The sequence below is a fragment of the Schistocerca serialis genome, chromosome 7, assembly GCF_023864345.2.
Source record: "Schistocerca serialis cubense isolate TAMUIC-IGC-003099 chromosome 7, iqSchSeri2.2, whole genome shotgun sequence".
NCBI classification, from domain to species: Eukaryota; Metazoa; Arthropoda; class Insecta; order Orthoptera; family Acrididae; genus Schistocerca; species Schistocerca serialis.
This window is the reverse complement of record NC_064644.1, coordinates 572783904-572802615: the sequence shown is the minus strand read 5'-3', so window position 1 is coordinate 572802615 and position 18712 is coordinate 572783904. Positions and strand designations below refer to the sequence as shown.

General features: G+C 44.9%; 1 protein-coding gene and 1 non-coding gene across 2 annotated transcripts in view; one reads left to right on the top strand and one right to left on the bottom strand.

The window, feature by feature from the left end:
• The window catches only part of LOC126413258 (ras-specific guanine nucleotide-releasing factor 2-like), a 1992910-nt gene that overhangs the window by 1882837 nt on the left and 91361 nt on the right, over window positions 1-18712 (bottom strand). The window lies entirely within an intron of this gene.
• Trnas-cga (transfer RNA serine (anticodon CGA)) lies at window positions 4712-4786 on the top strand. The gene has a single exon. It is a non-coding gene; the product is annotated as a tRNA-Ser (tRNA).

Below are 18712 nucleotides of genomic sequence, written 5' to 3'. Positions count from 1 at the left end.
ACTGCGAACTATGGATGAAGGGCAACAGGCGGATTCAAAATTTGTAGATCTCCGGAAAGCGTTTGACACGTGCCCCATTGCAGGCTGTTAAAGGATGTACGAGCGCATGAAACATGTTTACAGATATGAGAGTGCCTCGATGACTTCTTAAGTCATAGAACACAGTGTGTTGTCCACGACGGCGAGTGTTCATAGAGACAAAGTATCGCCAGGGGTGCCCCAGGGAAGTGTGACATGATGGCCGTTATTCACTGTATACATAAATAATTTGGCGGACAGGGTGGACTACAATCTCCGGTTGTTTCCTGATGATACTGCGGCGTACGAAAAAAATGTTCAAATGCGTGTGAAATATTATGGGATTTAACTGCTAAGGCCATCAGTCCCTAAGCTTACACACTACTTAACCTAAATTATCCTAAGGACAAACACACACACACCCATGTCCGAGGGAGGACTCAAACCTCTGCCGGGACCAGCGGCACAGTCCATGACTGCAGCGCCCTAGACCGCTCGGCTAATCCCGCGCGGCGGTGTACGAAAAGGTGTCGAAGGTGAATGAATGTAGGAAGGTACAGGATGATCTAGACAAAATTTCTAGTCGGTGTGATGAATGGCAGGAAGCTCTAAGTGAGGAAAAATGTCAGTTAATGCGGATGAATAGGAAAAATAAAACCGTAATATTCGCGTAGAGTACTGTCCTGCTTGACGCAGCTACTCCTGTTAAATGTCTGAGTGCAGCGTTGCAAAGCTATGTTAAATAGAACGAACATCTGAGGTTTATGGTAGGAAAAGCGCATGGTCGACTTCGGTTTATTGGGAGAATTTTAGGAAAGGGTGGGTTATCTACAAAGGAGACCGCATATAGGGCGCTAGTGCGGGCTATTGTCGAGTACTTCTCTAGTGTTTGGGATCCGTACCAGGTCGGATTGAAGGGACGTAATTCAGAGGCGGGCTGCTAGATTTGTTAGCGGTAGGTTCGAACAATAAGCAAGTGTTACGGAGACGCTTCAGGAACTCAAATGAGAATCCTTGAATGGAAGGCGACATCCTTTCGCAGGAATGCTATTGAGAAAATTTAGAGAACGTGCATTTGAATCTGATTGCAGAACGATTCTGTTGTCTCCAATATATGTTGCGCGTGAAGACCACGAAGATAAAACGCGAAAAATTGGGATTCATACTGAGGCACATAGATAGTTGTTTCTCGCTCGTTCTATTGCGACTAGAACAGAAAAGGCCACGCGCCATAAGGTGAATTGAGATGTAGATGCAGATGCAGATGCAGATGCAGACGTAGATGAGGAGAGGGCGTGACAGGTGGCGATGGCGGCGCTGTCAGCTGCGGTGCGAGTTGCCGGGGGTCGGCCAGCCGCCGCCCTCACAAAGAGGGAACGTATATGGCTCTGAGCACCATGGGACTTAACATCTAAGCTCATCAGTCCCAGGAACTTAGAACTACTTAAACCTAACTAACCTAAAGACATCACACTCATCCATGCCAAAGGCAGGATTCGAACTTGCGACCGTAGCAGCAGCGCGGTTCCAGACTGAAGCGCCTAGAACCGCTCGGCCACAGCGGCCGGCAACGAGGGAACAGTGCCGGGGGAGCGAGTGCAAACGTATGAACACGTAATTAAATCTGAGACCTCTTTTCTGATTTACTGCTTGTACCAAGTGGTTTTGTTTGGCAGATATTTTCGTTTTATGATAGTTGTATTTTGTGGTCAAGATACCGAACTGTTCGCGTTTCTGCTGCCACCCACAATTTTTGTGTTACGGGGGTAACGTTAATTTACAACGAGCACACAAATGCACAACCCCGAGCCCAAAACCCACTTCACCCAAAAGCTAAACCACAACACGTCGAAAATGTGTTTACAAGCCCAGCGGGCATATCTGGTCATAAAAATATAATTGAATGGGTTCCTCCGGTATAGTAATGTTACCAACAGACTCAGATGTGGACATCCAAAATTCTCAAACAACGCATCGAATATTGACAACGCTCACGTATGTGTGGCAAACAGTCCCTAAAAGCCACTGTCACGTCGGTCTCAAGAACCTGGCACACCCTAATCCTCGCTAGATCGGACTTCAGCAATGCAGTTTCTCAAATATAATTGACTGCTGACTTGCCAAACAACTGGAATTTGCAAATAAATTTGAGTTATTGATAGAACAAGCCAATTTCCACAAGAAACAGCGATTAGCAATGACGACCATTTTGAACTTACTACCTTTACCAGTAAACCGAACTGCTGCAGTCATCTACGGAGGAAGTCTTCAAGAGCTTATGTTACAGTGTGTTGTCTTTTGCAAATGCGGAGGTTCGAATGGCTCTGTGCACCATGGGACTTAACTTCTGAGGTCATCAGTCCCATAGAACTTAGAACTACTTAAACCTAACTAACCAAAGACTGTAGTCGAATTAAGTCGGGTGGTGCTTAGGGAATTAGATTAGGAAATGAGACACTTAAAGTAGTAAAGGAGTTTTGCTATTTGGGGAGCAAAATAACTGATGCTGGTCGAAGTAGAAAAGATATAAAATGTAGACTGGAAATGGCAAGGAGAGCGTTTCTGAAAAAGAGAAATTTGCTAACATCGAGTATAGATATGTGTCAGGAAGTCATTCCTGAAAGTATTTGTATGGAGTGTAGCCATGTACGGAAGTGAAACGTCGACGATAAATAGTTTAGACAAGTAGAGAATAGAAGCTTTTGAAATGTTGTGCTACAGAAGAATACTGAAGATTAGATGGGTAGATCACATAACTAATGATGAAGTATTGAATAAAATTGGGGAGAAGAGGAGTTTGTGGCACAACGTGACAAAAAGAAGGGATCGGTTGGTAGGACATGTTCTGAGGCATCAAGGGATCACAAATTTAGCATTGGAGGGCATCGTGGAGGGTAAAAATCGTAGAGGGAGACCAAGAGATGAATACACTAAGCAGATTCAGAAGGATGTAGGTTGCAGTAAGTACTGGGAGATGAAGAAGCTTGCACAGGATAGGGTAGCATGGAGAGCTGCATCAAATCAGTCTCAGGACTGAAGATCACAACAACAAGAACAACATAAGGACATCACACACATCCATGCCCGAGGCAGGATTCGAACCTGCGACTGTAGCGGTCGCGCAGTTCCAGACTGCAGCACCGAGAACCGCTGGGCCACTCCGGCCGGCGCAAATGGAGAACGATTGGCCGTCATTGTCAATGGTAAACGTTACTGTCGAAAGACTGTTGTTGGGTATGGGAAAAGATTAACCGTGTTTTCAGCAGGGCGGGGCAGCGCAATCTGAACCAGCCGTACCGTTCGACACAGCAGCACAATTCTTCGAGGGACGTCTCCTTGTCTGGTCATTTCTGGTAACGGAAGCATCAACTGATCGCCAAGATCGCCACACCTCTCGGCTCCTGTTTCTTTTTTTCCTTTTTTGTATGTGGGGGGGGGGGGGGGGGGGTCTTCTGAAGGCAGACATCACCAGCATGGTAACCCGCCATCTTCCACCAGAGGTCTTGCGGGATGTTGCTTTTTACTAATAAACTCCGGAGTATACGTTGTAACATTTCTATTGATGAGTCCTTTGCAGATTTTGGTCAACGTATCTGGAGGGATGCCATTTACTGTCTGGAAAAACGTCCCATGAAGTGCAGTGGCCTTAATACGTCGAATTTGGGTATAATTTTGAGCGAATTAACACTTCGACGTCTGCATGGAGAACCTAGATAGCTGTACTTTGCAGGCGGAGATTCGCCTTCAATACAGCTCATGTGAGGGCCCTTCCTCTTGGCGGTGATAAGGCCCCCGTGGCAGAGGCCGAAGCGCGAGGCCCGCTGCTCAGGGTCAAGCTGCTTTCATCTGAGCGAACAGCCGGCGGCCGCTTGCGTCGCAGGGAAGACGGTCCAACAGGCAGCAGCCAAACACAGGGGGCGGCTGTGTCTGCACCGGCCGCACACACAGCCCGGACAGACCTTTGTCTCTGCCCGCCCTTGCAGCAGCGCGCAGCTGTGCGCAGCCCGCCACCGAGGCACAAATGCCCCTTTGTTGACGCAAAGGACTGCAAGGGAAGTTACTGTGTACGGGTCAACCGGTATGAGTGAGGCTCGGAAGGAATGCTGGTTCGGAAAAGGATATGAGGCATTCGGTAGAAGTTGAACGACGTCTATCGATCCGCAGCTTTCCGATGGTCCACGTCCTAGGATTCCAGAACACTAGATACCGCGCCTCGGTTCTTAGCAGAATCACTGCAGCTCTCGGTGAAGATGCCTTCCACAACTTCTTGGTCCGACAAACTAATGGAACAATCTCGGGTCGAGATCTTCCTGTGAGTGAAGGAGATATTGCGATGAAACTTCCTGGCAGATTAAAACTGTGTGCCGGACCGAGACTCGAAATCGGGATCTGTGCCTTTCGCGGCCAAGTGCTCTAGCAACTGAGCTACCCAAGCACGACTCCCGAGTTAGAGTGTCGGTCCGGCACACAGTTTTAATCTGCCAGGAAGTTTCATATCAGCGCACACTCCGCTGTAGAGTGAAAATTTCATTCTAGAAACGTCCCTCAGGCTGTGGCTAAGCCATGTCTCCGCAATATCCTTTCTTCCAGGAGTGCTAGTTCTGCAAGGTTCGCAGGGGAGCCTCTGTGAAGTATGGAATGTAGGAGACGAGGTACTGGCGGAATTAAAGCTGTGAGGACGGGACGTGAGTCGTGCTTGGGTAGCTCAGTTGGTAGAGCACTTGCCCGCGAAAGGCAAAGGTCCCGAGTTCGAGTCTCGGCCCGGCACACAGTTTTAATCTGCTAGGAAGTTTCATATCAGTGCACACTCCGCTGTAGATTGAAAATTTCATTCTAGATATTGCGATGTCTGCAGCGTTTCAAGCATCTAACACCACCGATTAGTGACAAACTATTCGCCTACCACGAAATCAGCCTTCGTATTTAACAATATCCGTAATGTACTGAATGGCACTGTCTCCCCCGAAATAAGTTTAAGAAAACGGAAAAATGCCGGTATGATTCGGGCTCTGCACCAGCAGTTTAATATGGAATTCCGACGAATACGAACCTACTCTCTTAATTTTTTTTATTCTTTTCGCAAACTCAAACAGCCTTACAAAAAAAGTTTCTAACAAAAGGCTGCAGCCAACGTGACAGAAGAAAAATGACGTGGCTCCTCAGTTCACGACGAGGACGATAAAGATAGAAAAGTACTACCAGCGACACTCGATCCGAGGACCTGGCGCCCACTAAACCTAATGCTCACCCGATTCAGTATATATGTATAAACAAGACCAACAGAGCCACAAAACAATAAAAAGAGATAAACTACGAAACAGTTTACGAAAAAAGGAACCATCGTGATTAGGGAGCCACAAACACCATCTAACTCAAGTGATACCTTGACAACAAAATACTAGGTTCAATATATTGGCGAATAAGTCGCGATACCGTGGCATGCGCAAACACTTCCAGTATGCAGTGGCCGTATATTGGCGGAAGGTGAATGCTTCTGGATCGCCCCCTTCGTCTACATGGTAATGAACATGGCGGCCTACCAACTACGAAATGAGGTTGCTCTCGGAAAGCAGAAAAAGTCTGGACGCAGTAGCGTATGAGCAGTCTCAACGGATAGTGTTAGAAACGCTAATTGTTTTTTAAACCAATGACAACTTGCTTCGTGACCATGGCGGGACATCAAGTGCATTGATCCGTGACGCTAATTCCTACACGATATAGGCGCTCTGCGATTGGTAATAAGTTGTGGACCACTGGACGCCACCGCCACAGATAGAACAGGAAGGCTGAGACGAGACCACACCGCCTCCCAAGAGGTTTGCGGCGGTAGTCGTTCAATAGGAGCCGTTCAGTCGACCCCCGTCCCTGTACCGCGTATTAACAAAAATTCTGCAGTGAGACCCCCGTCGCACAAGTAATTGAGAGCAATGTAAAATTTGCAGATATGTTTTAACTCAGAATTCAATTGACCGACAATAGCAGGTGCGACAAGACTGCCCGGGCGTGAGTGTGTGGACTGCGTGGGAGACAGTCAGTACAGTGCACCGAATAGACAATAGAGACTTTTCTCGAATGTCGGAAAGTCTCCACTCTTCGAGGGTAAGGGCTTGCTTAGCCGCCTCGTATCATAATCGAAAAACGTGATGCTTCAATAAAAAAACTAGACAGCTGTTTCAGTTTGCTAGCCTTTATCGCGGAAAGGGAAAGGACCTGAGAGATGTGGTGTGTGCCGGCCGGAGTGACCGAGAAGTTCTAGGCACTACAGTCTGGAACCGCGCGACCGCTACGGTCGCAGGTTCGAATCTTGCCTCGGGCATGGATGTGTGTGATGTCCGTAGGTTAGTTAGGTTTAAGTAGTTCCAAGTTCTAGGGGCTGATGACCTCAGGAGTTAAGTCCCATAGTGCTCAGAGCCATTCGAACCATTTTCAGATTTGGCATGCTTTGCACAAGACACAGGTGTCCAGGATCTGAACTTTCTGAAGCAGATTGGGGGAACGCCGCTCATGTTCCAGGACTGCACCTTGTATCTTTCCTGTGGGCGACTTCCAATTAAGGGTAGCCATTTTAATTGTAGGACTATCAATTATGATCCCTAAAGACTTACCTCGATCGACCACTGTTGTGCACAGAATGACAGCGTTATCAAAACTCCGTAAATTCACCAACCGACATTGGCATTCGTTCATGCAGGCACCAGATAAAAGGCAAAAGTAGTCCACCGTAGCCTTCAGCAACCGGAATCTCAACGGGAGAACCGAGTAACACCATAACATCATCCAAGTATGCGTGCCTCAAGATCGTCTCCCCTATGAGTATCCTTCCTTGTAAATGGGTCGTGATCCTTCGAAAAAGGGACTAAAGTGACAGATCAAACGACGACACTGTAAGCGACTTCCCTGATGGAAACTTCTACAGATGTTAATCGGCGGTGTCAGTTGTCCATTGACAGTCCCAGAAGCTCCGATATCTGTAAACAATTGTACAGGAACCTTCCCGTATCAACAATGAACCCATCGGCTTCCAGTACCCAAGTACTACAACGGGAAGCCATGGCTGATACGGGTGAACGCCTTGTCAAAATGCGAAAGAGCCAGAGCACAACGAACAGAAGTAACAGCGGCCACCGATACCACCTCACAGCATTCCGCAATCGGCGTCAAAGTAGTACAACCAGGAAAACAACTTTGACCGGCAGCAACATCTTTTTCCTGCAACGAAGACAGACGACTGTTACCGCCTTTGTCACAGTCATATAATCAGAATTTAGTAAGGTAGTCGGGCGAAAGTTAGCATTTACTGCCGGACGAGAAATTTTAGGAAGTAGCACAATTTTGTCAACTTCAAGAGATTCGAGAATCAATCCCCTGTTTGAGCATCTCATTCAAGCGAAGTAAAAGTAGTACCCAACATGAGCCAAAAGCGCACCAAAAACTCTTCTGACACCCCACCCGACGCCGGCGATTTACGAGAAGACGGTCTACAATTCGTTCGTTCTCATCACCACACCGAAAAACATAAGAGTCAACGCAGCATCATGTTCAGGTATAAGTCTGCGATCACGAGTCCGAACAAGCAAAACGGATAACATATCCACAGGAGCGGCTACCTCATACAGCCCATCACACAGTTTTTGGAAGGTGTGCAATATGTCCTTCTGCACCGTCGTAACACTGCCGACCTCAATCTTGCGAGATATGATGCACGCACGTTTACGAGGAGTCTGATGTCAAATCAGATAATACAGTCATTTCATCCGCCAACAAGGAACGTCTTTTGGATCACATCCTTAACCCTTCCATTTGACGCTGTTGAGCCGTGTGTACTTCCATCTTTCCACGGCTCGTTTCCTGAGCGTCTTGTGGAGCCAATATTTTTGGTAATCGACAGTGTTTGGGCGCGACCGGGTTCTAGCATCTCGTTGCTGTCTTTTATTGCTTCGCTTCTATTTCGTTTTTCCGCGGTTGTTCAGGGTTGGTATTTTATGAAGCTCTTTCGTTTGAACTCCCGCCCGTAGTGTACCCACTATCGATTGCGAGTCCTGTCTTTGGTGTACTTAGAAACCGTAGGTTAGTAACACGACCGACTCACGTGTTTACTGCAGCAGACTCTTTGGCCTGTACTATTTATAGGCGAGCGCGGTCACGCTGGAGGAGGTTGTCGCGCAGTGGCCTTCGTGTCTGACATGGTGACATCGACATCCTGCGTTCCGCGTACGGGTGTTGCTATCGAACCCGCATTTCTACCCGTGGAGGAACGCCGGCCTGGTTGGGCCCCTCTGCCCGCTCTTCACTGGTTGTCCGCGGGAGGCGGGTGGCAGTCTAATCATCGCCTGCGTCGACGAAGGCAAACAAACAGTAACCATCACGGGGCGGTGGAGCCGCCGTTCGGCGACGGTTTGAGTCCGGGAGCAGTTCGGCCGGGTCGGTGTCTGCCGGGACGACTGTGGACGGCTCAGAATTGTGCACAGCAGTCCCGGACAAACGACGAAGTGCGCCGAGGGAAAGGAGAAAAGAAGTTAAGTGTGAATGTTTCAAGTTGATCGTCCTTTGGGATTGAGTTCATCCAGTCGTCTTTCACGCCTTGTGGCCACCGCTATGGCAATCTCTGTTCTGTTCACTGGTGCAATTCTGACAGTGCAGATTCTGTTGTGGATTGGCAAGAGAGCCAACCCACTATGAGAGGAAGCCGAGAGGCACGCGTTTTAGCTCACGCAGGCTGGCGTGAGGTCTGGAACAGGACAAGGAAGTTAGGCAACCGCATGAAGTAAGATCTGTTCTGAAGCTATGCTGGATCTTGCGCTCTTGGGACTTTTGGTTTTGTTTTGATCCCGACTATGTGGGTGTCAGGAATATGGAACTGTGTTGTTAATGTTTGGCTTGAACACCGGATACGCGGCTAGTTTAGTACTCGTACATGTGTAGTGGCATGGCGTCCTCGTGAAGGCGTGCCCGCTAGATTGCTATTGCGTCTGCTCAAAGTGTAATTTCCACCTTACTAAAACCCCCTTGTTAAAAGGGAGGAAAAAACTTTAGAAATACCTTCTATGTGCATTAACCATCTCACCTGTCGCTTAAGTAAATATCTGCTCAGTGATTAAGCTAATGGGAGCACCTGTCCTAAAAGCAACTAGCGCACTTCTGTTATGGTGGCCCTCGTGCCTATTTTGGTCCGAAAGATTGTATAAACAGGCATACATGCTCCGTATCGAACTTGTGACGTTGTTTTTTGAGTGGCTGTGGATTATTAAAATTCATTATAGTGCAAACGTTTGTATTTTACCAACCGTGTTTATAAGTTATTATTGTGAGTGGCTGGAATGTAATGCGAAAGTTTTAGGTTCAAAATGGTTCAAATGGCTCTGAGCACTATGGGACTTAACATCTATGGTCATCAGTCCCCTAGAACTTAGAACTACTTAAACCTAACTAACCTAAGGACAGTACACAACACCCAGCCATCACGAGGCAGAGAAAATCCCTGACCCCGCCGGGAATCGAACCCGGGAACCCGGACGTGGAAAGTTTTAGGACCATATGTTGTCCAGGTAGAAATTTTGAAGCCGTGCTGTGTTGTGAATTCATGTATTTATGTTTCATATAGCAATGAGAAGTTACATGTGGTAAACACACGCTTTGTGATAAATAATTGAAGATTTAAGAGTGCGTTCACTTAGCGCTTACTTATGTGTTGTGTTATAGTTATTTTTAAAAATTGTAATAGATGTTTTAGTTTCTTAAATTAAAGCTTTTCCAATTCGAAAGTGGTGGCCCTCCCATTTTGGGCAATTGTAAGCATCGAAGCAGGCTTTACGTAGTTGGTGTTATGTATTGTAAGTTACAAATAAATTATTTATGTGTTAAATCACGTCTGATATGTCAGTTCCTTGGCCCCGTCCACACCTTGGTCGTAGTCTTTTAATATTAAATGATCAGACCACCGTTCCAGCTGTTTCATCCGTAATAGTGGCGCCTATACAAGGCTGGAGTCTGCAGTCCGCACGGGAGCCTGATGACCACTTTCATAAAGGTCGTAAGAGAGAGTATTAAGAGTCTTGCGTCCTCTGAAATTCCCGTGTTCTATTAGTACATAATCGTGTCAACGTTTGTCCGAGCCTCCAGTTTGCCAACTGAATCTACCATTCCAAAGCGGAGATGAATAGAATAGTAGAACGATCCCTCAGTTCCCAGATTAACTCATCTAGTGAAGGATCCTCCAAGTGCTCTATATTCAGCATCCAAGGAAGTATTGAATAGGATTGGGGAGAAGAGAAGTTTGTGGCACAACTTGACCAGAAGAAGGGATCGGTTGGTAGGACATGTTCTGAGGCATCAAGGGATCACCAATTTAATATTGGAGAGCAGCGTGGAGGGTAAAAATCGTAGAGGGAGACCAAGAGATGAATACACTAAGCAGATTCAGAAGGATGTAGGTTGCAGTAGGTACTGGGAGATGAAAAAGCTTGCACAGGATAGAGTAGCATGGAGAGCTGCATCAAACCAGTCTCAGGACTGAAGACCACAACAACAACAACAAGGCGATCGAAATAGTTTCGCCAACTGTTGCGTGTGATTTAAAGTAAGAGTCACTGCACAGTCATTAGTGCAACTGTCAAGGATGACAGCGACAGCCAGAATCCTATCATGCATCAGTCAGATAAATATGATCTGTCAAGCCTACTGATAGAAGTACCTGTAGCAGTAAAATAGGTAAATCTGACAAGAGTCGGTTGTTTACAGACGCAAACGTCTTGCTGTCTCAAGGAACGAACTAAATTTTGCAACTCCCGACAGAAATTAAAATTGGGAGATTGATCCACAGCGCGCAACACTAAATAAAATTCACTGTGTGTTAAAAAAACCTGCAGATTCTTCCATGGCAAATAAACCACTTCTCGCTTAAAAAATTGCGAACGGTTCAAAATGCGTCCGGTACCGAACGGGTGCATAAAGGAGGATCAACGTCAGTCATTATCAAAAACTTCAACCCCCTGCAATGGAATGCCCTACCTAAAAAAACAAGGCAGTCTCCGTGCAACACTCGCGAGCCAAATAAACAGTTAAAAAACCTGGGAGAGAAGAACGAGTGAATTTTACTTCTTGTATGAATATGACATCTGCACAGGTATCATACATAAACTGAAACTACGAAACAAGCGGCAGGTTCGATTCAACACGATTAACATTCGAAGAAAAAAAGATATAAGCCCGCATACAAGACACGAAATTCGAGCTGCTGACCTACTCAGTTAGAAGAATGTGTGTCAAGATCTGTGGCCAGCTCAGTGAAAAGTCCTATGGTGTGGCCTTTGTCGCCTACCTCTGGAATCTTTCTTTTCTTTTTAGGAGCCATCGCCGCATTCAGGCTGGACTCTTGTTTACAGCGATTACAAGGCACTACAGCATCTTCAATCGGAGAAGTAGGTGGTTCTCGAATGTCCTTCAAAGTAATTGACGAATAAGCAGCCTCAGAGATCTACTCCGCGGAATTGGACAGGTAGTACCTCCTGGCTACCAATCGCGTCACGGGAATAACAACAGTAGGCCGTTCCGATCACACCTGAAGGGATGAAAGCAAGTGGGTTTAGGAGCGTCTCAGATTGCTGCTGTTGAATCATTGAGACACAAGGAGGACCATTGACTTCTCCACCCCTCGTCTGTTCTGGGAGAGATACCTCAACCGCAGGACGAACACAAGGAGAAACAATAGAGCTATCAGCAGCTATTCCAGCACCATAGACCCGACCAGGATTGGAGAACTCAGCAGTACGATATACATAAGCCGACAAACTTCTCTGAGGGTGGGGTAGGTGGAGAGAAGATACGCCCAACTCTTCGTCATACTGCGTATGATGTCTCTGATGATCCACCGGGAACAACGCCAAGTGTGCAGCAGAAATTTCAGGACTATATAGCGAATATGCGAAAATTCAGGAGCAGTAAGCTGCGCGTCCCCCTGATGTTCCACTCCCCCCTCCCGGCTCATGGCACGAATCTCTTGAGTAGGAAAAGCTAGGACAGTTAGAGCCAATTTTCAACGCTGTTCTCTTGAGAACTTGATTAAAAATATGGTAGCCATTTTCAGTGCAGAGAGAACTCATATCTACTTGTCCATTATGCGGTACATGAATGCTGTAACGAAGACTTGTAGACAGGAAGGAATGTTACGTGTGACTAACATCGCCACTGAACAGTTTTGGGTAAAACAGTGCAACCGTTTTTGAGAGGACCACCGTTCGAGTCATATACACCTCACATAAACATAAGGGAGCGAAACCTTCTTAGGTAAATTGCTTCAGCCTCCGCCGGGAGAGTGAACACTTGGACATTTATGTAACCCAGACACGAGATAGCAAGAAGTAGCATACTTACTAAACCATCAGGACGCTTAATGGGACCTTGAGAACCATGATGTAAAAGGAACATATCTACTTGTAGGGGGTCCAGAAAGCTGACGGAGGAGACAGTTATCAGAGTGAAAATACGCAATATCAACGTGATCTCATGTATCGACTAGCCATTCATGAATCTCTAAAGATGCATGTAAAACTAAAACTGACTGTACTTTTTCTCCTAACACCCTTCGAGTCGATATTATGGAGCGGACTAGGCCACTACCAGCAGACACACCCAGCAACTGACGCAACGTACCAAACGACGATGTAATACACACGAAGACGCAAACATCACCGAGGAAAATTTGTCCAGGCGTGCGCGACATTGTGATGAGGCGAAACTTCCCGTTCGGCGTACGTGGCGGAACTGTCCACTTGACAAAGACGTCCGATAAGCACATACGTGGTTCATCCATTGGTTTTGATGAGTGAGTCTGCAAATATCAAAATATGAGGCATAAATGGTCATATCTTTCGATTCCACTGACAAGCTTAAATTATTTACACCACCAAGAGACCGTAGACGCTTAGTATTTGACATAAATTTAAACATAATACCTAAAATGATGTCTTAACGGATGGAAAGACAGACAGACAAGAACTGGGATATATAAGGGACACTGGGAAAGTAAGGTGATAGTTCGCGAAAAGGAGGCCGTAGAGAAAGCTATGCACCGATATGTTGGACAGCGTACGCCCATCGATCACGTCACGTCGCTCTTTTCAGTCCTGTGAGCACGGCGAGCACGTAAAGATGCCCAGAACAATAGCGTCTCCCACCAAGTATGACGGTCTGGTGAGAGAGTTCCCCTGATGTCATGCAGACCACATAATGTAGCTCTCGCCCATTTCCTTCTTTATGACATTTCTCGACCGCACTTTGCAGGGACAATGAAGCATTTTCGATCTGAAGCGTTTGATAATCCACAAAACAACCCGTCATCGGCTACCGTGAGTTTCTTCTCCGCCCACATGAGCCGCTGGCTACGAAGATAGCCTTTTGGCACAAACTGTAGACCAGCGTAGAGAGTTGGTGGACAGCGGAGGCAGCTGCCTTCTATGACAACGCTATTGGAAGTTCGTACAACTGTACATCAGATTTATAAATCTGAGCGGCCACTATGTAGACACGTAATTGGAAGATGTAGTTAACTGATGCAAACAAACATTTTTTTTTATTTTCGTAGTGGTTCTCATTTCGTGACGTATCGAACTTTACCTTCCGAACAGCCCTCGTATTTATAATCACAAATTAAGTTTACCAATTTTTTCCTGCACTTGTATTGTGAAACTTTGTTTCCACTCTAGATCAACGTGATGTATCATATGGATTTTGATGTATGGGTTTGCGAACGTCGAAATATGTGACATTAACGGTACTGTCCTATGAGCACATTGCTTTAGAAGCTAAAATATTTCACACCACGATGGAACCGCAGGGCTTAGTATATGACAACAATTTCAACTTAATACCTCTACGCGTTTTTGTAAAATCGGATCATAACAGTTGGACAGACAGACAGACAGACAGAGACTTTTGGACGGACAACATAGTGATCTCATACGGGCTTCGTTTCTGCCGACTGAGGTGGGGAATCCTAAAACAGTATTTTCAATACTACGTGGCCCAGATGTGGCCTACATTACAAAGAGAGACGTAGACATAGTCCCATCTCGGAAAATGGATCATACGTATTAGTTGATACACAAGCTACGAGGAGAGAAGGAATGTAGAACTGTTGAACTGTTGACTGTATTTGGTGAAGGTTGGAGCGACGACATTGGACCAAATCTCTCTGCAGTGGTCACACTAGTTGCGACATTTCGTCTACATCAATACGCCTCCATCACGGACATAATTCAGACCTTTCTTCAGATGGTCTGTCATCTAAATGACATAAACCTGACGAGATAATTCTGATATCGGCCGGCCGGTGAGGCCGAACGGTTCCATGCGGAACCGCGCGACAGCTAGGATCGCAGGTTTGAATCCTGCCTTGGGCATGGATGTGTGTGATGTCCTTCGGTTAGTCAGGTTTAAGTAGTAATAAGTTCTAGGGGACTGATGACCCCATAGTGCTCAGAGCCATTTGAACCATTTATATTTCTGATATCGTCATCATTGACAACTGATCGGAACAACCTAACTCCATTGGAGAAAGACCCGGTTTCGGTTCCAGTGACTTTCTTTAGGACTCGCGTCTACTGCCTTCTCTGTTTTTGTCTGGCAGAGGAAATTCGTAGAACTAACCGCTCACATTTTCCAAACGGCTACAGTGGATTTAAACACATTCTGCGTCAGGTAAACTACTTCTGAAGCAAATTATCCTCTCGACGGGGAAACGGTGTACTAATTTTTCACAGGTCACGAGAATACGGACAGGAAAAACGTGGTCATCCTCGTCAGTATTGGTGGACGAGACTTACGGAGTCGTGGTACCAGCACTAGCTGACCACGGTGAGGTGGACGTCATGGATTGCATTATGCTTTTACGTTAATGTTACGTGTGTTTCGTGTTTACTTTCCTCGACATAAAATTTCATTATATTTCTCATTTGACAGTAAAGTTGTTGGTAGCGGAGAAAGAGGCGCGTGTTGCATTTTCATCACTGATGGTTCCAATATGCTCGTGGAAGGACAGAGAAGGGATAGCGTGTTCCCCGAAATAGCGTCATAGCATGCCCTAGGGTTTTGATTGTGTCGTTGTTTATATCACAGGGCGTACTGTTATTACATCATAACCAAATATAAGCAGATTCGTTGCGACCAGTAAAGAATAAAACTCGCAATCCACACAGATCTAAAGTGTTATTGTGGGAGGTAAGCACTGTGAAACGTATAATATTCAAGGATACATTGGAAACCGCCTGCAACAAAGAAACGAAAATTGCTATGAGGCAAAGTTCACAAGATGCCTTACCACACAAAATGATGTTACGAAGACTATACGCCTTCCGCATGAAGTAAGTATTTGCACGCCGAAATGGCGTAGAACCCTACACCTGTAGCACTTTTTCACGTAACGTTATGAAGCAACACGTAAAAAGGCAATAGACACCTTCGTAGCAACCTCTAACTCTTACCGTTAACGCAAGTACCACATTTTATAAGCTAAAAATGAGTTAACATTTCCTGAAATGCCAGTCAAGTACAAAACGAGAGCTTGCGTTACCATTAATGTTCGACATGCAGTTCAATCACGTGGAGGTAAATTTTTCAGACTAGTAGCCAATGAACATAATATGGACACAACACTAACAACAGCAACCGTAAGCCACACTTATACCTCAACATCAGTCGATGTAAAATCAACACAGTTATCAGTCCGCTGATTGGTCTGATGTAACTCGCTACGAATACCTCTTCTGTGCCAACATCTTCATCTCAGGGTAGTACGCGCAGCCTACGACCTCAGTTATTTGCTGGATGTATTCCAATCTCTGTCTCCTACAGTTTTTACCCTCTATAGCTCTCTCTCCAGCACCACGGGAAAAGATTATTCCCTGATGTCTTAACAAATATCCCTGTTCCTTCTTCTTGTTAAGTGTTTTCCATGTATTCCATTCTTCGCTGATTCTGTACAGGACCTCCTCATTCCTTACCTTAGCAGTCCACCTGACTTCTAACGTTCCTCTGTAACAATACATTTCAAATGCTTCGATTCCCTTCGTTTCCGGGTTTTCCTCAGTCCATATTTCAGTACCGTACAATACTGTGCTCCAAATGCGCATTCTCAGAAATTTATTCCTCACATAGAGGTCCATCCTTCATACTAGTACATTCCTCTTGGCCAGGAATGTAGTTTATGCCAGTGCTAGTCTGTTTTTATGTCCGCTTTCCTCCGTCTATCACGGGTTATTTTACTGTCTAGTTAGCAGAGTTCATCAACTTCATCTACTTTGTGGTCACCAATCCTGATGTTAAGTTTCTCGCTGTTCTTGTTTCTACTATTTCTCATTACTTTCGACTTTCTTCGAAAGTCAAAATTTTGTAGTTATTAAATTGTTCATTCCATTCAGCAGACCCTGTAATTCTTTTTCACTTTTACTGAGGATAGCAATGTCATCAGCATATCTTATCATTGATATCCTATTATCTTGAATGTTAATTTCACTCTTTAAACTTTCTTTTATTTCCGTCATTCCTTCTTCGATGTGTAGATTGAACAGTAAGGGCGAAAGCCTACATCCCTGTCTGACACCCTTTTTAATCCCAGCACTTCGTTCTTGGTCTTCCACTCGTATTGTTCTCTCTTGGTTCTTCAACATATCGTATATTACCCGTCTTTCCCTATAGCTTAACCATATTTTTCCGAACATTTCGAACATTGTGCCATTTGACGCGGTCAGACCCTTTTCCACGTCAACAAGTCATATGAACCTGTCTTGATATTTCCTCAGTCTTGCTTCCATTATCAACTGCAACGTCAGAATTGCCTCTCAGGTACTTCTACCTTTCCTAGAGCCAAACTGATCGTCATCTAACAAATCCTAAACTTCCTTTTCTATTCTCGTGTATAGTATTCTTGTCAGCAGCTTGAATGCATGAGGTTTTAAGCTAATTGTGCGATTCTTCTCATATTTGTATTCTCTTGTAATCTTCGGAACCTCGTTTTTCCGAATGTCAGACTCATACATTCTACACGCCAATGGGAGCAATCTTTTGTTATGACTTACACCAATGGTTTTAGAAATTCTTATGGAAGGTTATCTATCCCTTTTGCATTATTTGATTGTAAGTCTTTGAAAGTTCTTTTAAATTCTAATAATGGATCCCCTTTCTCTTCAATATCGATTCCGGTTTCTTCTTTCATCACGTCATCAGACAAGTTCTCCCCCTCATAAAGGCATTTAATGTACTCTTTCCACCTATCCGCTCTCTCCGCTGCATTTAACAGTAGGATTTCGATAGGACTCGTAATGTGACCGTTCTTGCTTTTACTTTCATGAAAGGCTGTTTTCATTTTTTCTATATGCTGAGCCAGTCGGTCTGATCATCATTTTCTTTTCGATTTTTTCATATTTTTCGTACAACCATTTCGCATTAACTCCCCTGCACTTCCTATGTATTTCATTCCTAAGTGACTTATACTTCTGTATTCCTGAATTTTTCTGAACATTTTTGTACTTCCTTCCTTAATCTATCAACTTAAGTGTCTCTTCTGTTACCCATGGTTTCTTCGCTGCTATATTCTTTGTACCTACGGTTTTCTTTTCAACTTCTGTGATAGTCCTTTTCAGAGATGTCCATTCTCCTTCAACTGAACTGCCTACTGAGGTATTCCTTATCACAGTATCTACAGCATCAAGAACTTCAAGTGTACCTCTTCATTTCTTACCACTATCTCATCCCACTTCTTTGAGCACTGAATCTTCCTGACTAGCCTCTCAAACTTCAGCCTACTCGTCATCATTACTACATTGTGATCAGAGTGTGTATCTACTCCTAGGTACGGCTTACAATCCAGTATCTGATTTCAGAATCTCTGCCTGACCATGATGTAATCTAAATGAAATCTTGCCGTATTTCGCGGCCTTTTCCACTTATTCCTTCTCTTGTGGTTCCTGAACAGAGTATCTGCTATTACTAGCTGAAATTTATTGTAGAACTCATTTAATATTTCTCTTCCCTCATTCCTAGTACGAAGCCCATATTCTCCCGTAACCCTTTCTTCTACTCGTTCCACTACAACCACATTCTATATAAGACATCTACAATCTTAGCAGTATAAACATTAATGTTATAGTCAGTCTCTAAACATAAAACAAGTTTTATAAAGAAGTTTCTATAAGGACTGATAGTTCAGGAAATATTTTTACTGACAATTCGACATAGATTTATGCGTGCCTACTCATCGTATGTCTAAATTGTCTAAAGATGACACAATATCAGTTTTCATCAAGGTGGTGGAATGTCTATGATATTTAAGTTTGTTGATGATATGTCTGTGTGTCCTCTGAATTAGATTCCCCCCCCCCCCCCCCTATATAACTATCGAGATTGGTGAGAGAAATGTACTGGTATATAAGAAACTATCAGCCTCGATTGCGGTAATGAAACCAACCTTTACCTAGGTTTCAGCCCAAATAATTGAGCCTTCTTCAGAAGATATACCTGAATCTATAATTTGTCTAAGAGGGCATCGTCTAGAAATAAAACTAAAAAAGCCTGGATAGGCGAAGTTACATTCTAAAAATGCGGTACATTTAAGATTGCACAACCGGCGGAATTATCCTGCTTAGACCCGTTAGCGTAAACAATCACACAGTCACAGTGCTTGGCTAAAATTCTGTAAACCATT